This window comes from Equus caballus, chromosome 6, assembly GCF_041296265.1.
Source record: "Equus caballus isolate H_3958 breed thoroughbred chromosome 6, TB-T2T, whole genome shotgun sequence".
NCBI lineage: Eukaryota > Metazoa > Chordata > Mammalia > Perissodactyla > Equidae > Equus > Equus caballus.
The window spans coordinates 15,643,433-15,662,794 of record NC_091689.1 but is presented as its reverse complement, the minus strand read 5'-3'; the positions used below and the strand labels follow the sequence as shown (position 1 = coordinate 15,662,794).

Below are 19,362 nucleotides of genomic sequence, written 5' to 3'. Positions count from 1 at the left end.
CACTGGAGAAGTTACTCCCAGTTGGCAATGAGGTCTGCACCGTATTCGCCATCCTACCGCTAAATGACCTTCCCACATCATTCGAGTCTCTTGTGATTAGCTATTTCCCTGTAGTCCCATTTAAACTTTCTGATGGCTTTCCTTGGTTCAGCAGAGGCCTAGAGACTTCCCCTTCTAGAGTAGTCATCTCTCCTAGGATTTCTTCTAACAGCTGTACTCCTACATTCTTAGTCATGTGAAATAACTAAGAGAGCCCTACGTGTTCTTGTGTGTAACTTACTTCAGTTTACACAGACTGTGAAGATAGCTCTATACAGGTTTCAAGTTCAATCTTCTCATTGCCCGTGGGTCTCGCATCTTAATTTTTGATATCCTCTTTTGTATTAGTGACTTCTCTCTCTCTCTGGACTAAATCTCTAATGTTTTATTTTGAAGGAAGAAAAAGCAGACTGACACAAGTCTGTGCTGCATCACGAAGTTGAGAGACAATGACAGAGGAAGGTACAGTGTGGTATTTTACATCTTGTCACTCTAAATACCAAAGACTACAAGGTCTATGTATCTACGACATCAATCAGATACGTTGAATGTAGAGCCCAGTGCTGGCCTCTCTCCTTGATTCTGTCCTTTGCTTGCATCGCCAAGCATTCCTCAACTACTGCTGGAACTTTCCAGCCTTGTGTTTGCCTCAGTGGCCCTTGACTCAATAATTTGTCTTCTGTGATATAACTACACTACCCCGAAGGGAACAACCAACTTAGCTTGCAAGGAGTTAATGCTCCTCCAAAGTGGAAGAAGCCACATTCTAGGAATGTTGCAGCCTGTGTTGGGGAGATTGTGTGTGTCAAGTTTTCTGTGCCAGGGATGGAGTGCAAGAGAGGAACTGAACAGGAGGTCGTGTTGTGTTGTGTTTTCTAGTTCTAAGTCTGGTTTAAAAGAATGTAAACCAAGGAGGTTTTAACATTTTCTGATGTGACTTTAAGAAATCATTTGGTGCCCCTGCTTCCACAGCCACCCTTCTCTACTGTCCATTCTCAACCCCATCCCGAAGAGGTCATTTTAAACATTAGGTCAGATCATGTCAGGTCACTACTCAAAATCATGTAATGCCTGCCCCCTACTTCTGTCCTCCTCTCCTACAAGGCTCCTCTTCCTCCTCTCTCTGCTCCAGCCACACTGACCTTCTTGCCACATGGGGAAGACACCAGGATCCTGCCTGGGGCCTTGACTCCAGCTATTGCCTCTGCTGTAAGCCAGACATGTGCTTGGCTAACTCTCTCACTTCTCTCCATCTCCGTTTCTCAACAGGGCCTATGCCTATGCCCCTATTTAGTGTGGCATCCTCCTCCCTCCTCCCACATACCCCAATTCTCCAGCACCTCACCCTCCTCTCCCTCTCATTTTAATTTTTATTTTTTTCATAGCACTTGTGAACTTCCTAGATACCACATCATTCTCTTACTTACTATGTTTATTGTTTACTATCTAACTATCTACCACAAGATTGTAAGCTCCAGGAGGGCAGAAATCTTTTTCACTAATTTTTTTTCTCACTAATGTGTTCCAAGGGGCTTGAATAGTGCTAGACATTTAGTACTTGCTCAGTTAATATTTGATGAATAAGTGGTTGAGCAAATAAGTAAATGAATGAATAAAACCTTTGTTCTGAGATGACTACTGATTAGTAGCAAACACATCAGCTCTAAAGGGTTTCTGGTGGCCTGCCTGGTGGTATAGCAGTTAAGTTCGCACATTCCACTTAGGCAGCCTGGGGTTCGCTGGTTCAGATCCCAGATGCAGAACTACACACTGCTTGACAAGCCATGCTGTGGCAGGCGGCCCACATATAAAATAGAGGAAGATGGGTATGGATGTTAGCTTGGAGCCAGTCTTCCTCAGCAAAAAAGAGGAGGATTGGTAGCCGATGTTAGTTCAGGGCTAATCTTCCTCAATAAAGAAAGAAAGAAAGAAGGAGAGAGAGAGAGAGAGAGAGGGAGAGAGAGAGGGAGAGAGAGAGTGAGGGAGAGAGAGAGGGAGAGAGAAAGAAGGAAAGAAAGAAAGAAAGAAGGAAAGAAGGAAAGAAAGAAAGAAAGAAAGAAAGAAAGAAAGAAAGAAAGAAAGAAAGAGAAAGAAAGAAAGAAAGAAAGAAAGAAAGAAAGAAAGGATTTCTGAAGCAAGGATATAGGGGGAAAAAATCAACATTACAGAAAAAGCTGAACACAGATGATAGAGAGCATTTATTTCTCTACTTAATATATGCACACAGATGATGTTTACCTATTTCTCTTGGAGCCAAACTAACAAAACTTCCAACAGATAGATAGTTTTTACAGTAATTTTTTTTGTAAAGCAGTCAATTTTTAATTCTTAAAGGTTTTACGAAAGAAGGTTGCAGCAGTTCTTTGGATCTTTCTGGCAAAAAGCAGACTGTTGCCTGGATTGCTCTAAGAGAACATCAGGTTTTCCTTCAGTTGAGGAGGAAGCAGAAATTCATGTACAAAGATGTTACTTAGAAGTCATAAATATTTTGCCAAAAGGAAGCTACTTTTGCGGCCGAATGATGGAATCATTTATGCTAACTACCTTTCAGCAACTCTTCATTTTGCAGACAGAGGTGAGCTCATGTGATGAGGAGCCAAAACACCTTATTGAGGCACACTCTCTGGACTCTTAGTGAGATGATAGGCTCAAGAGTAAGACTAAGGCAGCTTGATGTTTGTCACTGAATAACCATCATCTCATCCAATTAACTTCTGCAGAGGAAGCAGCTGCGAAACTCAACGCTAACAATATTGGACTGTGTAAATAAAGACATCATGAGTCTATGGAAAAGAAATTCTGACACTTGAGGCCCAGTGAAATTGTGTCCCTAAAACTCTGCGTTTGAGAGAGAAGAGGAAATCTCACACGAAATAACATTACGAGCTAGAAGCTCCCTGAGTAGGCTTCTTAAGGAAAATGTGCATTTTTGTGGCACATTTTTTGTGTGTGTTTTAAAGATGGAAGGGTATTTATTGTTTCCTGCAATGCACTTTGCAGAAGTGCTTTTCGCAGGCTAGATGCCGATGCGATTAGTTAAACACGCACACCGTGACATTCTTCTGTGCAAGCTTTAAAAAATTGCGAGTCTAACCTTTTTAAGAAGTACATGTAACTGCTAAGACCTGATGAGAGGCGGCACCAAGTGAAGGATGAATCTCTGGCGAAAGTCAAAGGTCAGGAGTACTTTGTGGACAATCAAGGGGATAATGTTGGTTTCTTAGACAAGATAGCCTCCAAAGAGAACCCAGGCCCGGTGTTTAAATCTGACCTGGATTTGCAAAATCCAGAACCCTCCTTCTTGCTATCTTAAGAGTCAACAGGCATTAACTGGGCTCAGTACCAGGCCACTCTCCAGGATCTCTCTGTGGTCACTGTGATAACCCTCTCTCTCTCGCCCTTTCATCCCTAAATGTATTCATCACACAGTTTCTTTCTGATCATGCCTCTTTCTCCTCTTTACATTGCTTCTTCTCACGAGAAGATCCTAAGTTTTTCATTCATCTTCTCTGCTCCTGTAATGCTTCCCGCCCCTCCTCCCACTCCTGTCACCCCCCTACCCTGACCCCTGCCCCATCTGTGCTGAGGTTACGAGCTGAAGCTCCAGACTGCTCGGGTCTACTCCTTGCTTCACTCCAACCACCTGTGGGACTTTGGGTTAGTCACCTCAACTCTCTATGCCTCAATATTCTCACCTGCAAAATGGGGATGATAACACTAACCATGTTTTGGTGAGTATTAAATGAGATAATACATTAAAGTGCTTTGAACAGTGTGTGGCACATATTAGCCATTGCTACCATTATCGTCAAATGCAGAAATGTATTTATCCTTCAAGCCTCAGGCTGGATTTTAATCTTCTGTGAAACCTTTCCAGATCTTTTAATCAGATGTAATGGTTCTTGTTTATTAATTTGAACTCTTGTAATACTAGGTTGGCGTTTTCTTTACCACCTTTTAACGGTACTATTTACTGAGCAACTAGATATGTCAGGGAAGGGGCTCAATACTTCATGTGTGTTGTCTTGTTTGTTTTTGAAAAGTGAGTATTACTACTTCCGATTTACAGATGCGGAAACTGACCCTCACAGTTGGGTAGACATTTCCAGATTCACAAAGAGAACATGATTAAATTCATTTGTCTCCTTAACTTCACTTCTAGATTAAATGCTCTCCAAAGGCGAGGTCAGCATTTTACTCAGATTTCTATGCCTTGTACCTCACATGGAGAAGATGTTCGTAAACACCAAGTACTGTTGATTCAACGAATGTATGAATGTATGGTTTGAAAGAAATGAATGTATGAAATGAATGTATGGTTTGGAGACCAGAGAGTCTGGTGACATAACAAGAAGAAATGGCATTTATATAGAATTGTAGACTTTCTGATGCATTTTCGCATGCATTATCTCATTAAAATCTCACAACAATTCTGGAAGATATGTACTGTTATTGTCTTTATTTCTCAAATAGAAGACTGGGAGGAAGAGAGGTTAATTGGTTTTCCACAAACCAAATTGCCAATGGTGGCAGTGCCAGGACTCCAATCCAGGCAGCCTTCCATATTCTGTCCGCTAGAATATCATTGCCTTTTCCCCCGTACCATCTGAGACCCAACCATTGCAACAGTGGTTGGAGACAAAATAAACTTTCTGTAAACCTCAAATACTGCAAACAAGGCAATGACCACAAATTAGCAGAAAACATGAAGCTGTTTTTGCCAGAGTTCAGTTCTTCAAAAGGAGGAAGACAGACAGATCCAGAACCAGGCCAAGTTAAAGAAATCTAATTCCCATTCTGTGGGAGGACATAGTCAGCTCAAATAGTTCCTTTAATCCAAATATGGACTTATATAAAGTAACGAGCCAACAGGTTTTTAAGAGCTCTAAATTTTGACAGTGCTCATCCGTAAGAATTCACTTCTGGAACATTCTTTCTTATCTTTAGAAAGGTCAGGCATGCTGTCGTTTCAATCTCTCTCCAGTGGTGGTATCCCTACAAAGGAGCTGGATTAGGTGACGTCATCGTTTTTATGTTTCTAAATCTGAAGAGCAGGTTGATGTGTTATACAACAGAGAAAGAAAAAGGATGGCTGTGTCATCAGTAACATGCCCCATTTCAAGAAGCAGCCAGTGTTCACTAGGGAGTTTATTCACCACAGAGATGTAGAAAGATTGGAAGCAAAAATGCTGACACACGTTTGCACAGAGAACAATTGCAACATTAGTCCGGGGAGTTGAACCAAAACTGCCCTTTGCCTTTCTCCACCTGTTGGGGTTGGAGGGGAGCTGGAATGCCTTATCTTGCCCTCCAGACACACTTACTTAGGGTAGAACAAATACCAGACAGGGATGTGGTAACTAAAGGCTCATTTATTTCTCACGTTATCTACTGAATGCAGTGTACAAAGTCTCAAGCCTTGTGGTATGGGGCCCAGGACAAGAAACCATATGCAGACTCTTCCCTCGGACGGTTTCTGTAGAATAAGGAAGGAAACATAAATGACTTCAAAACAAGACAGAAAGTGAAGTGCCACAAGAGAGGAAGGTAACGTGCAGTGGCAGTTTAGACGAAGGTGTGATTTCCTTGGTCTCGGAGGATAAGGGAAAAGTGATTCACAGAGGAGGTGGCAGGTGAGATGGGCAGGATTCGGAGGGCACATGGCTCTGGGAAGAAAGAACATCCCAGGCCGAGGAAACAACTGGGCTAAGGCTGTAAGTGGGAAAATACAGGAGGTAGGCACAGAATAGAGAATTTAGTTTGTCTATAGTATAGGATGCTTGAAGGTCAGACTTTTAACAGTAATTTCTGTTAATGCAGTTTAGAAAGCATTCATAAGAGTGTCTTTCAATAAAGTGAAATTCTTATTAATTAGCCAGTCACTTGTCTGACCCCCGTCTTACCTTTCGTGGCAGAAAAAGATGTTTTCAGACATATAAAGCTACATGGGTGTTGCAGCCACTGGCCAGGAGCCCACTAGGAAGCATTTCAAGGAATAATGTTTGGCTTTTACGACTAATGACCTGTCCTTGGTGCGTACAATATGAAAAGTTCTGCAAGCTACAGAGAAGCTAGTAAAATCCACACTCCTTTCTTCCCAGAGCTTGCTAAGGCAGCTGCTTGATTTTAAATATTCAATTAAACATTAACAGTATGCAATACTTGTACTGACATATCCGTGCCTCATGCTGGATTTCACAATCCAGATGTGTTGAAACAACTTTTCTGATAGATGTGGATAGTGTAATGAAAAAAAAAAAAAGGGGAGGGAGGAAGGAAGAAAAAGGGAGAGGGGGAAAAGTGGTTTCTTTTTGGTCCCCATGTCTCCATTTCTGCGTTTCATAATTCAGCTGAATCTAGGAAGCATAGTGTGATGGCTTTCCGAAAAAGGAAGGAAGGTGTTTTACTGCCAAATTGAATATATAGATTTGGCTGTGATTTTTAAGCCACCTGGTAACATATTTCAGGATCTCTCCTTTTGTGCCTGTATCTTAGCTCCATCTAGATACGAATGTGTACTGGACTTGAATACAATAAAAAGGCTGACTTTTTACTTCGCCTTGAATCTCTAACATTTTCTGCCTTATGAAAAATGTACACTGCAATGTTGTGTTTGGCCCGGGCTCCTAAAAAAAAATCCTCCTTCAGGAGAATTTGACCCTGTTCCCATTGTTTTCTCAGCATGTTTTCAGCATCAGCACATTGATTATGCTGTCATTAGCCAGAATCCTGAGACAGGAAAAAGACCTATCAGATCACCAAAGTCCGTTCCTGGAGCGGGCCTCGGTCCCCTGGGAGAGACTGGGACATGGCATCTTAGGCCAATGACCAAGGCAGATGTAAAGGCATGTGAAATTGTACCCTGCTACGGTTTTTAATTTTTGCAAGTTTCTGCAATAACTCCCGGGGACTCTTCATAAGACAGTTACACTGCTGAATTTGGGTAAGTGGTTCTCCACTGGGGACAATTTTGGCCCCCAGGAGACAGTTGGCAATTTTTGGTTGTCACAGCTCTGGGGAGGGGATGTGCTACCCATATCTATTGGGTGGGTGCCAAGCATGCTGCTAAACATCTTAGATTGCTCGAGACACCCCCCCACACACACACACAATGAAGAATTATCTGACCCCAAATGTCAGTAGTGCCAAGGTTAAGAAGCCCTGGTGTAGGACTTCTCCTAAGCCTTTTTTCCTTCTGTTTAACTATTCGCTCAGCTCCAATCAAAGCAGATTCCTTGACTATATGGCTCTAAGGAGCACACACTATTCTCAAATTATTTCAAAATAAAATTCCTACTAATTTTTGTCCTTAATCTGAACATAAGCAAGTATTAACAATCATACACAGAAACAAAAGCATTTTTTCTGGCTATTCCACAAGTTAGACTGTGTTGAATTTCATAAGACTCCAGGTCAAGTAAATAACATTCGAGAGACTTCAGGAAAAGGTACCACTAAATGCGTAAGGAAAAAGAACCCGTCATACTTAGTCATACCTAATCATTAGAGCCTCATTGTTCATCAGAAGCTTATGTTTTTGTTTCTACATATTCTTCGAGTGCAAGTTTTTATAGGCAGAGCACATCTTTAAAGTCAAAACCTTAAGTGAAAAGCTCTGGGTAGCAAACAAATATCTCAGGAGTGTTCACCAGATACCTTATACTGACCCCAAATCATGTCTAAGTCATTCTTTTTTAGGAAGTAAAGAAAGGAAAAAGGAATGTAAGATACGATGGAGGGGTGGAATAAGAGCAAGGTAAGAAAGGAAAGTTGAAACAAGAGGAAAGGAGAGAGAGAAACCAAAGTTTTATTTCTGCAGGTTGGAGAGGACCCTGCCTGACAAAAGCTTCCTGGTTGGCTGTTCAACCCCCAGCTTTCTGTGAGACCTAGCACCTGCCTTGGTCTCATCTGTGATGTAGATTTCAACGCTACCGATCAGGGGAGGTTATAAAGGGGAAAAATGGATAAAATAACTTACTTTATGAACTGTCGCTGAAATACTAGCATCAAAAAAGTAAGCAGAGGCTGGCCCCGTGGTCTAGTAGTTAAGTTTGGCACCCTCGGCTTCAGCAGCCCAGATTTGGCTCCCGGGCATGGACCTACAAAGCTCATGGACGGCCGTGCTGTGGCAGTGATCCACCTACAAAATAGAGGAAAATTGGCACAGATGTTATCTCTGGGCAAATCTTCCTCAGCAAAAAAAAAAAGTAAGCAATATTACAAATACACTGGCTTAAGGTTATCACATGTCATAATATTTTTGCTTGCTTTGAATTTATAGTTTTGGGAATCTAAGTTAATATTTTCAAAGACCAAAAAGTTGCTGCAAATCTCAGGTTAGCTCAGACATTTTGAAAATGTGAGAAGCAAGCGAACTCCACTGCAAATCCTTGTTAACATTAACTATCTGGGTTTTTGTTTAAGTCTTTGATATCAGTAGCAGAATTATACCTGTACATTTGAAACATTCCTTACTCTTTAGCCTATTAAGGAGTCATCCCTTCCTTGAAACTCTGCCCTAATTATGACATTCTTTCCCCTCCCCTGCCGCGAACAGAATCAAGGGTAGACTTTTCTGCCCTATTGGGCTAACTTGAATTAAAATCTGTCATTTGCATTCATTTCCAACTCTGTTACATTTCCTAATGAACGGTGTCTGATCTTCAGGCATTTCCCGGGGTGTTTATGAGAATGGTGCCCACTAAGGCTTAGTGGCTGATCACGGTGATATTTAGTACGTGAAGCATCTTTACAAAGCAGCCAGGCTAGAATCTTTGTCCTTTATTGTTATTAAAATCAGTCGCCCACATTCCTCTGCTACGGAGTGAGGCTGCCCGGGATAACTCAAACACAAATTCTTCACAGGGAAGACAATAGCACTGATCATAACAGAACTAAGAATCCATGAAGCAGGTCCTAACTTTCTCTATAAACTGGGCGTACATTGAACAAACTCTTTTCCTTTTCTTTTATTTTACTTAACTTGTAGAAATTAGAGTAGTCACATAAGCTCATGATGAATGAAAAAAATGCCCACCCTACAAATTTTCCTTTCCCTACCTGCCCAACCTCCAGCCCCATTGCTCAGAAATAAGCACTATTAATAGTTCCTCATGTGCTCTAGAAATTTGCAGAGAGGAAAATAAAGGGAAAATTATTTTTTTCTTTGCCCCAATTCTCTTTTTTTTTTTATTTCTAGAGCTCACAGTACTTTATATCACCGCTAAATCTTTACCAGGCCAGTCCCATAAATATCTCAAGCTATTCCAAATAAATTAGAGGGACAGTTTGAGAAAATAATCCCCTAATATTAGTGGTAGACATTAAACAACATTTTCCCCAGCCTTCAGTGGTTCCTCTTTGTGTTTATCTGTTTTGATCCTTGTTCCCAAGATCATTTTGAATTTTGTAGCTGTTTTTCTTTCCTTAGAAAAAGGGCTTCATTTCGTGAAATTAAGTGGAGCCTTAAACTAACATTTACCCCACAAAGCCATGGAGACCGTGTGGAACTAGGATGTTCATTAGCGGACACACAGACCTGAACGTCGTGCTCTGATATCCTCGAATATCCTGTTGCTTCAGGATACTGTATTCTCGCTATTCCCTTTAAATCCTAAAACAGGAATGTGTCACCCCCCTAGTTTGTCTTCCCAGCTGGCTGGTTTCTGGTTCTCCCAGGACAAATCTTTAAGATTTGTGTTTTTTGAACACACACCAGAAACACACTACTGCATCTGGGTTTGCCCTCAGGCTGTCTGTGGAGTCTTTGTGGCCTCCAGTCTGCTTTTGGGGAAACTCACCAACTCACTCAAGCCACTAAAGGGGCTGCCCCCAAGTGACAGACTCTGCCTTCCTGTTATCTATTGAGTACTCTCTGGCTTTCTATCCACTTGGAATCGGAGCACTGCCTGGGTCACCTCTACACAAATCTGGGGATCCCTCCTTGTGACTTTGCAGTCAGTAACATACCCCATCTGGCTCTAGCCTGAGGCCTTTTAAAATATACCACCGTGGACAGAAAACATGTGGAGGAAAGTTTCTCTCTTTTCTTAAATTCAAGTCAGCCCAGAATTTTAAAACCCTGATACCATCCCATTAGCAGAAACAGAATGGAGTAAATTCGCAGAAAGAGAGAGGCAGAAATGAAAGCCACAGCATGAGTGAGGGCTGACAGGGAGAACAGGATGGACTTTACTAATCACTTCCATCACCCCTCCTGAACCCCAGATTTGCTCAGAACAACCCTCAAGTCCTCAGGAGCAGCTAAGCCCCCCGGGTGAGAGTGGGGCCTGGTCCATCTGTCCCGAATCCCATCCTCAGCGCCAGCGATTGGTTCAGCCATGGTCATGGGAGCCAATGAGACGAGAGGAGAGGTTTGCTGGGGCATCCTGCAGAAGGCTCTTCACTTTAAGGAGAAAACAACAGGAAGACAGGGTCTTCCTCTTGCTCCAGACTCCATCATACGACGATATAAGGCCTAGAACTTCTCGCTATCAGTCTACAGATGAAGTCAGCCCACAGGGAAAGGCAGAGGCCAGGGAAATGGAACTGGAGCCTGTGGATTCAGTCAGCCCTGACATGCCCTAGCAACTCTCCAGTTGTGTGAGCCAACACAGTTTCTCATTGTTTAAGCGGTTCACTTCAGTATCTGTTACTTGACACCAAAAGCATTCTAAATGATACAAAGAGAGAGGATCCAGCATCAAAGGACCAAAAACAGAATTTCTACTCCACAAACCGTATTTTGTCCTCTTGGGCAAAGTAACTGCTTTGGAAACAAAGCACACTCTGGGTATTTTCCAATACCCTTATGGTTTCTTTGAATTTCTATAACTTATTTTGTGTTTGTTTTGGCTTGTTTTGTTTTGTTTATGGAAGGAGGGCTCAAATTGCGTGGGCTTTTTTTTTTTCTTTCTAATTTAGAACCCTAGGTCACAGCTAAATTTATAGAAATGATGGTATCAATAAGAATAACAATTGCATTCAAGGCACTGGACCAAACATGGAGTTTACGGGAAGAGGGGTAAAGGAAGAGAAAACCACGGTGCTAGACTTAAGAAGCTCTCACTCTGATCCTAACCCCATAGAGTCATGGAGAAAGAGCAATTAATGTAATTCTAACTGACAGTAGCCTTGAGGAGAGGTGACATTTGACTTGAGTCTTGAAGCGTTTTTTCTAAAATCAACTTCAAACATAAAAAAATACAGAAAGTTATATAATAAGCCCTCGTGTACTCACCAATTATTTTTATAAATACCAGCTTGTTGCCATTTTGCTTTAAATCCATTTTTTTAACCTTTTTTTTTCTCTTCTCCCCAAATCCCCCTGGCACATAGTTGTGTATTCTAGTTGTGAGTGCCTCTGGTTGTGCCATGTGGGACGCCACCTCAGCATGGCCTGATGAGGCATGCCATGTCCCCACCCAAGATCCAAACCGGCGAAAACCTGGGCCACCGAAGTGGAGCGCACGAACTTAACCACTCAGCCACAGAGCCAGCCCCTAAATTCATTTTTTTTTTTTTTGAGGAAGATTAGCCCTGAGCTAACATCTGCTGCCAATCTTCCTCTTTTTGCTGAAGAAGACTGGCCCTGAGCTAACATCCATGCCTGTCCTCGTCTACTTTATATGTGGGACATCGACCACAGCATGGCTTGCAAGCAGTGCCATGTCCGCACCTGGGATCCGAACTGGCAAACCCCGGGCCACCAAAGCAGAACATGTGCACTTAACCACTGCGCCACCAGGCCGACCCAAAATCCATTTTTTCATTTTTATTTATTTATTTTTTTAATTTTTTTTGAGGAAAATTAGCCCTGAGCTAACTACTGCCAATCCTCCTCTTTTTGCTGAGGAAGGCTGGCCCTGAGTTAGCATCCATGCCCATCTTCCTCTACTTTATATGTGGGACGCCTACCACAGCATGGCATTCCAAGCGGGGCCATGTCCGAACCCAGGATCCAAACTGGCGAACTCTGAGCCGCCAAAGCGGAACATGCACACTTAACTGCTGCACCACCAGGCCGGCCCCCTGTAGCTTTTTATTAGCCTTAAAAACTCAGGTAGACTACTTGCTCCCACTTTATTCTTTTTTTTCAAAATTGTTTTAGCTATTCTGGTTCCTTTCCCTTTCCACATAAATTTTAGAATAATCTTGCCTATCTATAAAAATTCTTGCTGGAATTTTGATAAGAATTGTGTTAAAAGTGAATATGAATTTGAGGAGAATTGACATCATCATTATGTTCAGTACTCCAATCCGTGTACACAGTGTGTCTCTCAGTTTATTTAGACCTTTTTTGACTTCTTTCTTCAGCCCTGTGTAGTTTTCAGCATACAAGTCTCATACACGTTTTGTTAGATTTACACGTATTTCCTTTTTTTAAGCTATTGTGAAAGGTATTGTATTTTAAATCTCAAATCTCCACATGTCATTGCTAGAGTGTAGAAATATAAGTGATTGTTCTAAGTTTATCTTATTGCCTATGACCTTTCTAAACTTACTAACCACTTCTAAGCGTTTTTTTTGTTTGTTTTTTTCCTTGGAATTTTCTATGTAGATAATCATATAATCTGCATGGGGACAAATTTTGATATGTTTTGTTTCCATTTTCATTGAGGTCAATGAATTTTTTTATTTCCTTAGAGACTTCTTTGACCCGTGGATTATCTAGCAGTATATGTTTAGTTTCCAAGCGTTTAGAGATTTTCATGTTATCTTTCTATTTTAATTTCTGGTTTGATTCCATTGTGGTTGGAAAACACGCTCTGTATGATTTTGATTCTTTTAAATTTTTTGAGGTCTGTCTTGTGGCCCAGGATATGGTCTATCTTGGTATATGTTCCACTTGTACTTGGAAAGAATGTGTCTGCTGATATTTTTAGGCAGAGTGTTCTATAAATGTCGATTAGGTCGTGTTGGTTATTAGTGTTGAGTTCTATATCATTGCTGATTTTCTGTTTAGTTGTTCTATCAATTGTTGAGAGAAGAGTGTTGAAGTCTCCAACTGTAATTGCGGATTTGTCTATTACTTCTTTTAGTTCTAACACTTTCTGGTTCACATATTTTGCAGCTCTGTTGTTGGGTGTGTATACATTTAGGATTGTTATGTCTTCCTGGTGAATTGGCTCACTCCCCCCCCCCTTTTTTTTTTTTGAGGAAGATTAGCCCTGAGCTAACATCTGTTGCCAATCTTCCTCTTTTTGCTTGAGGAAGATTGTTGCTGAGCTAACATCTGTGCCAATCTTCCTCTGTTTTGAATGTGAGACGCCGCCGCAGCATGGCTTGATGAGGGGTGCCAGGTCCTCATCCAGGATCCAAACCAGCGAACCCTGGGCCACTGAAGCAGAGCATGTAAGCTCAACCACTATGCTACTGGGCTGGCCCCACCAATCCTCTTCTTTTTGCTTGATGAAGGTTGTCACTGAGCTAACATCTGTGCCACTCTTCCTCTATTTTGTTTGTGGGATGCTGCCACAGCATGGCTTGATGAACAGTGTGTAGGTCTGCACTTGAGATCCAAACCATCGAACCACAGGCTGCTGGAGTGCTGAAGCATGCAAACATAACTGCTATGCTACCAGATCAGCCCTGATGAGTTTTTGGTTGGACATTTTTGTATTATGTTAAGAGACTCTGGATCTTCTTTAAACCTTCTATTTAAGCAGGCTTCCGGTGACACTGCTATGACAAGGAAAGGGGGATGCCACCTCCTTCTGTCAGGTGGAGACAGCAATTCAGGTTCCTTAGTTGGCCTTGGTTGACACCTGCATGGGGGGCTCCTTGTTACTATTGGTCAGAGGTGGGAGTTCTGACTCCCCATGTGGCCTCTATTGATACCTCATGGGATGGGGGGCTCATTACTGGCTGGTTGATATGCAAGTCCCAGCCCCCTCTTTGGCCTTCTCTGACACCATCCCAGCGGTGTGCTGGGGCACGTTGTTAACAGCCTCACAAGGGTGGAAGTCTAAACTCCCTATTCAACCTTTGCTGGCCTGGGTGGAGATGGGGCCACAGTTTTCTCTGTGGAGTTTGGCTGGAGTGGAGCAGCTATTGTCTAAAAGCTTTCCGTCTCGCCAGGCTGCCCCTTTCTCGTGCTTTTGGCTAGAGTGAGAAAGCTTTTGTCAGGGATTTTTTTGTTCGGGCCTGTTGGTATTTCCAGGTTGCCAGCTATTTCAATTCCAGGTCTGGAATATGTATGAGACAGAAAGAAAACCCAGAGAACTTACCACCATGTTATTCCTTGGGCCCTAAGATCTCTAGACAGTCTGTCTTCTCTCCACCTTTCAGAGTCTTCTTATGTTTGCTTTATATATAATGTCTAGGGTTTTTATTTGGCCTCAGCGAGGAGAATAGGGGAAATTACATGTATCCATAACTCCAAGGTTCATTGTTTTTAAGGAAATAAAATGTCATGGTTGCTGTTGAAGCCTCTTTTGTAAATTTTACCCAATCTCATGGTCCTCTCTCCCACCCCATGTATCTATCATGTTTGTTTTTATTTTCACATGGTAGGTTTTTTGGGGGGTATTTTTTGGTGAGGAAGTTTTGCCCTGAGATAACATCCATTGCCAGTATTCCTCTTTTTTTGCTTGAGGAAGATTAGCCCTGAGCTAACATCTGTGCCAATCTTCTTCTATTTTTTGTATGTGGGATGCCTCCACAGCATGCCTGATGAGTGGAGTAGGTCTGCACCCAGGATGTGAACCTGTGAACCTGGGCCGCCAAAGCAGAACTTGCAGAACTTTAACCACTCGGCCACAGGGCCGGCCCCAATATAGTAGTATTTTTGTGGTTTAAAAATTTACATGTCACATCTTACATAAAAATGCATCCAAAAGCATCATAGACCTAAATGTAAAACATAAAACTGTAAAGCTTTTTGCAGAAAACATAGGTTAGTCAAAGTCTTCTTAGATATGACGTAAATAGCAATGAACCAAATAAGAAAAAGGTGATAAATTAGACCTCATTAACACTAAACAGTTTTGCTCTTTGAAAGCCAGCTTTAAGAGAATGAAAAGAATAAGGGGAAAGTATTTGCAAATTGCATATAGACTATATAAAGAAATCTCAAAATTCAAAAATAAGAAAACATCTAATTTTTTTAAATAGGCAAAAGATTTGAACAAATACTCCACCAAAGAAGATATACAGATGGCAAAGAATCACATGAATAGATGTCTAAATTGTTAGTAATTAGAAAATTCTAATTAAACCACAATGAAATACCTTTTAAAATGACTGGAAATAGAACAAAAACCTGACAACGCCGTATACTGTTAAGGATGTAGGACAATTGGAACTCCTATACACTCACTATGGAAAACGGCTTGGCAGTTTCTTATAAAGTTAAATATACTTATCATATAATCTAGCAATCCCACCTCTATGTTTTTATCTAAGTGAAATGAAAATCTATGTTCAGGGCCGGCCCCATTGCCGAGTGGTTAAGTTCATGCGCTCGGCTTCGATGGCTCAGGGTTTTGCCGGTTTGGATTCTGGGCGTGGACACGGCACTGCTCATCAAGCCATGCTGAGGGGGCGTCCCACATGCCACAACTAGAAGGACCCACAACTACAAATATACAACTACGTACCAGGGGGCTTTGGGGAGAAAAAGGAAAAATAAACTCTTTTAAAAACTATGTTCATATAAAAACTTGTATGCAAATGTTTATAGCAGCTTTATTCATAATTGTCAAAAACCGAAATAACCTCAATGTCTTTCAACTTAGGATTGGGTAAACAGTGGAGTCCTATCGACACAGTGGAATACTACTTAACAATGAAAAAAGAACTACTGATACATACGACAACTTGAATGGAGCTCAAGGGCATTATGTTGAGTGAAAAAAGCCAGTCTCAAAAGGTTACATTCTATACGATTCCATTTATATGACATTCTGGAGAAGATAATAGTGACAGATTACAGATCAGTGGTTGCCAGAGAGTAGGGGGGCCTGGGAGAATGGAGTAAGGTTTGACTATCAAGAGGGAGCACTAGGGGATTTGGGGATGTGTGTGATGAAACTGTTCTGTACCTTGATTGTGGTGGCAGTAACATAACTGGACACATTTGTCAGAACTTATAGAACTGTTCACCAAAAAGAGTGAATTTTACTGTATGTAACTAAAAAGTAGAGAAAAACTTACATGAATGTTGTCATACTATACTCATCCTTCTGCACCTTTCTTATTCACTCAATATTTTTTTGTTTCCAGATCTATCCATGTTTTCAAATTCTTTCAATAAGTAGAAGAATGCATTCCAAGTGGAGGACTATTAGGAAGAAAGATCCAGGATTGATATGACCCTGGAATCATCTATGCACTTGATTCTAAAATGGAAAATGTCCTTTAAATGGAACAGGTTCCAGATGATCCTCTGAGGAGCTTCGCTTTGACGTGAAGCTGGACAGAGATGATCCATTGCGAGCCATTGACTCTGATCTTCAAGGCTCTTATTCTCAAAAGGTGAATTCTTTCAGGGACCTCAGCTATATGAACACTAAGTAAAGAACATGGGGAAACAAGTCTCTGCCTTCTCTCTAATTTGTTTTTGTCCAATCCTGTAAGAATCAAATTTATTTATACATACCGCATTGGAAAAAGTACCAGATAAGTTCTAGTCCTGTTTTAGCAACTAAATAGTTGTTGACACTGGCAAGTCATTTAACCACTCAGAGTTGCTTTCCTCTTCCATAAACAGTTGCATTGTGCTAGGTTATTCTAAGTCTCTTTCCACCTATAAAATGATATTTTCATTTGTTATGATGTTACATGATGTTAATCAAAACCTTCGAAGCATTTAGTTATCCATTCGACTGCCTGACTTGTCTCAGGAACTTTTCTGGGTGTCCTAGATACAATTAAGAATAAGAAAGAGCTCTCAGTTTAGGGGGTGCCACACAGCCAGGATACAATGTGTTGGTTGGTCAAGGCCTGTAGAGAGGGCCAACAAGAGCCAATATGGGAGTCGGGGAAGGACGAGAATGACAAATAAGCATCCAGACACCCCCCAAATTCACTGTTGCTTCTCCCTTCTTCACATCTGATTTTGTTTGAGGAAGAAAAGAGGAGGCCTCTACTCCCACTGGTCTTTCAGTGGGTGTAATGAACAAGACGCTTCAGACTCTCAGTCATGCTTATTGCTCAGATGTATATCCTCTCCAGTCTTCATTTCTTATCTAACAAAACACGAAATGAAGGCGTCTGAAACTGGAGGGCCTAGTGCTTCAGTAAATGTGAAGCTGTAAAGCTTTCCTAGTGATGAGTAAGCATTTAGAATCTAGTCGTTTTGGTTTTTTTATTTTTTCAGTGGTAACAGCCTAGCTTTGAGAAATGTGTGTAGCACATTTTCCCACACTTCTTCTAAAGAAACAAGAAAATAAATAAATATTCTAGGAGATGATTTTAGAGAATGAACATAATTCCTGCCCATTAATTACCACATGATTTGATGCCAGGAATGTTCATTTAAAAACAGTTAACCCAGAAGGTTAAGTGACAAGGGAAATTACTGTGGTAAAAATCCAACGGTCCATTAATACAATCTCACGTCTATGTGGAAAAGCATGAAAAAATTAAACATGGAATAAATATCATATTTCTATTAGGAATATATTTGTCAGAGATGGAATAGACTTTCTGTAGAGGCTAGAGAACCTCCATTAGTCAGAAAACTTTTATTCAAGTTTAAATAGGAAATGGGAAATTTTTTTTTAGCACATTAACATCTAGTGTTGTAACTCTTACTGAAATGTATAAGCTTTCCTGATTTTCCAGTCACAGAAGCATCACCACAGTTGTCAACCTTTGAAGACTAAGGTATTGCAACATCGTGATGAAGGCAAACTACAGTAGATGCCAGAGTTGAAGACCAGTCCTCAAACCTCAGGTGGACCCTAGAAAATCCCTCTGGAGAGACAAATTCCTGATGCCAGCCTTAAAACACTGTTCAAACTCTCTCCTTTCACCAGGCTGTAGGGAACAACCAACAGTTTGGCAAAGGACAACTTCCGCCACGTTGACTCTGGCCAATTGAGATTCTATTGTCTTCAGAGAAGAATGCTCACGAGTATAGATGCTGAATAACATAGTGGATCTCAAGGAATTGTCCCCCCAAATACTTTTTACTTACCAAAGGTAAAATAATAATTTTACAGTGGGGAAACCTGGCAGACACCACCTTAACCAAATGACCAAAGATAACCTTGCAGCAATGGGACTAATCAGTATTAGTCCCATTGTCTCCTCATAGGACGCTCTGAGAAGAACTCAGCCTTATTCCTGTGATATTCTACCAAAAGCGCATGACTTGAATCTAGTCATAAGGAAACATCCAACAAATCTGAGTAGAGGGAGAGTCTACAAAATAACTGGTCTGTACTCTTCAAAAATGCCAGTGTCGAGAGAAAGACAGACTCAGGAAACTGTTCCACTTCACAGGAGACTGAAGACACAAGATGACTTAATTCAAATCTTGGATTGTTTTTGCTGTAAAAGACATTGTTGGGACAATTGACAAAAATCTTAATAAGCTCTGTAGATTAGGTAATAACATTGTTTCATTGTTAATTTCCTGGTTTTGATCATTGTCCTATGGTCACGCAAGGGAATTCATGCTTTTAGGAAATACAGACAAAAGGTCATCATATCTGTGGCTTACTCTTAGATGGGCATGAGAGCAAATGATGGAAATGATGGAAATGCTCCATATCTTGACTGTGGTGGTGGTTACAATGGTTACACGAACGCACCTATTTGTCAAAGTTCATCAAACTTAAATGCATGAATTTTATTGTTTGTAACCATACCTCAATCAATAAAGCTGATTTTTTAAAAATGCTTTTCATTTTGATATTGTATATTATTTTGTGAAGTAACTACTCAAGTAATAAGTCATATGAACTAATTTTCTGGGTTTTATGTGTATAATTTTGTGTTGATTGATTGATTGCCTAATCTGATGCATGAAATTCAATAAATTGTCACTGAACTGTTAGAAGCTCACTGTCTCCATTGTGTCATTTTATCTCATCTATTGTAAGTAGTTTGCAACTAGGCATGCGAGTTCTCATTCAAATCTTGCTTGCTTTTTTTTTTAAAGATATTATTTTTCCTTTTTGTCCCTGAAGGCCCCCGGTACACAGTTGTATATTTGTAGCTGTGGGTCCCTCTAGTTGTGGCATGTGGGACACAGCCTCAGCACGGCTTGATGAGTGGTGCCATGTCCGCCCCCAGGATCCGAACCGGCGAAACCCTGGGCCGTCGAAGCAGAGCACGCGAACTTAACCACTCAGCCACGGGGCCGGCCCCTCT

At 41.2% G+C, this 19,362-nt stretch overlaps 1 long non-coding RNA gene across 2 annotated transcripts; it reads left to right on the top strand.

The window, feature by feature from the left end:
- The first annotated feature begins 376 nt into the window (after nucleotides 1–376).
- LOC102150599 (uncharacterized) lies at nucleotides 377–19,052 on the top strand. Of its 2 annotated transcripts, none has more exons than XR_290383.4 (4): nucleotides 377–501; nucleotides 15,777–15,910; nucleotides 16,264–16,515; nucleotides 17,827–19,052. It is a non-coding gene; the product is annotated as an uncharacterized lncRNA (long non-coding RNA). The 2 variants fall into 2 exon arrangements; XR_002808498.2 differs by lacking the exon at nucleotides 377–501 and adding an exon at nucleotides 6,721–6,982.
- Nucleotides 19,053–19,362: the final 310 nt, after the last annotated feature.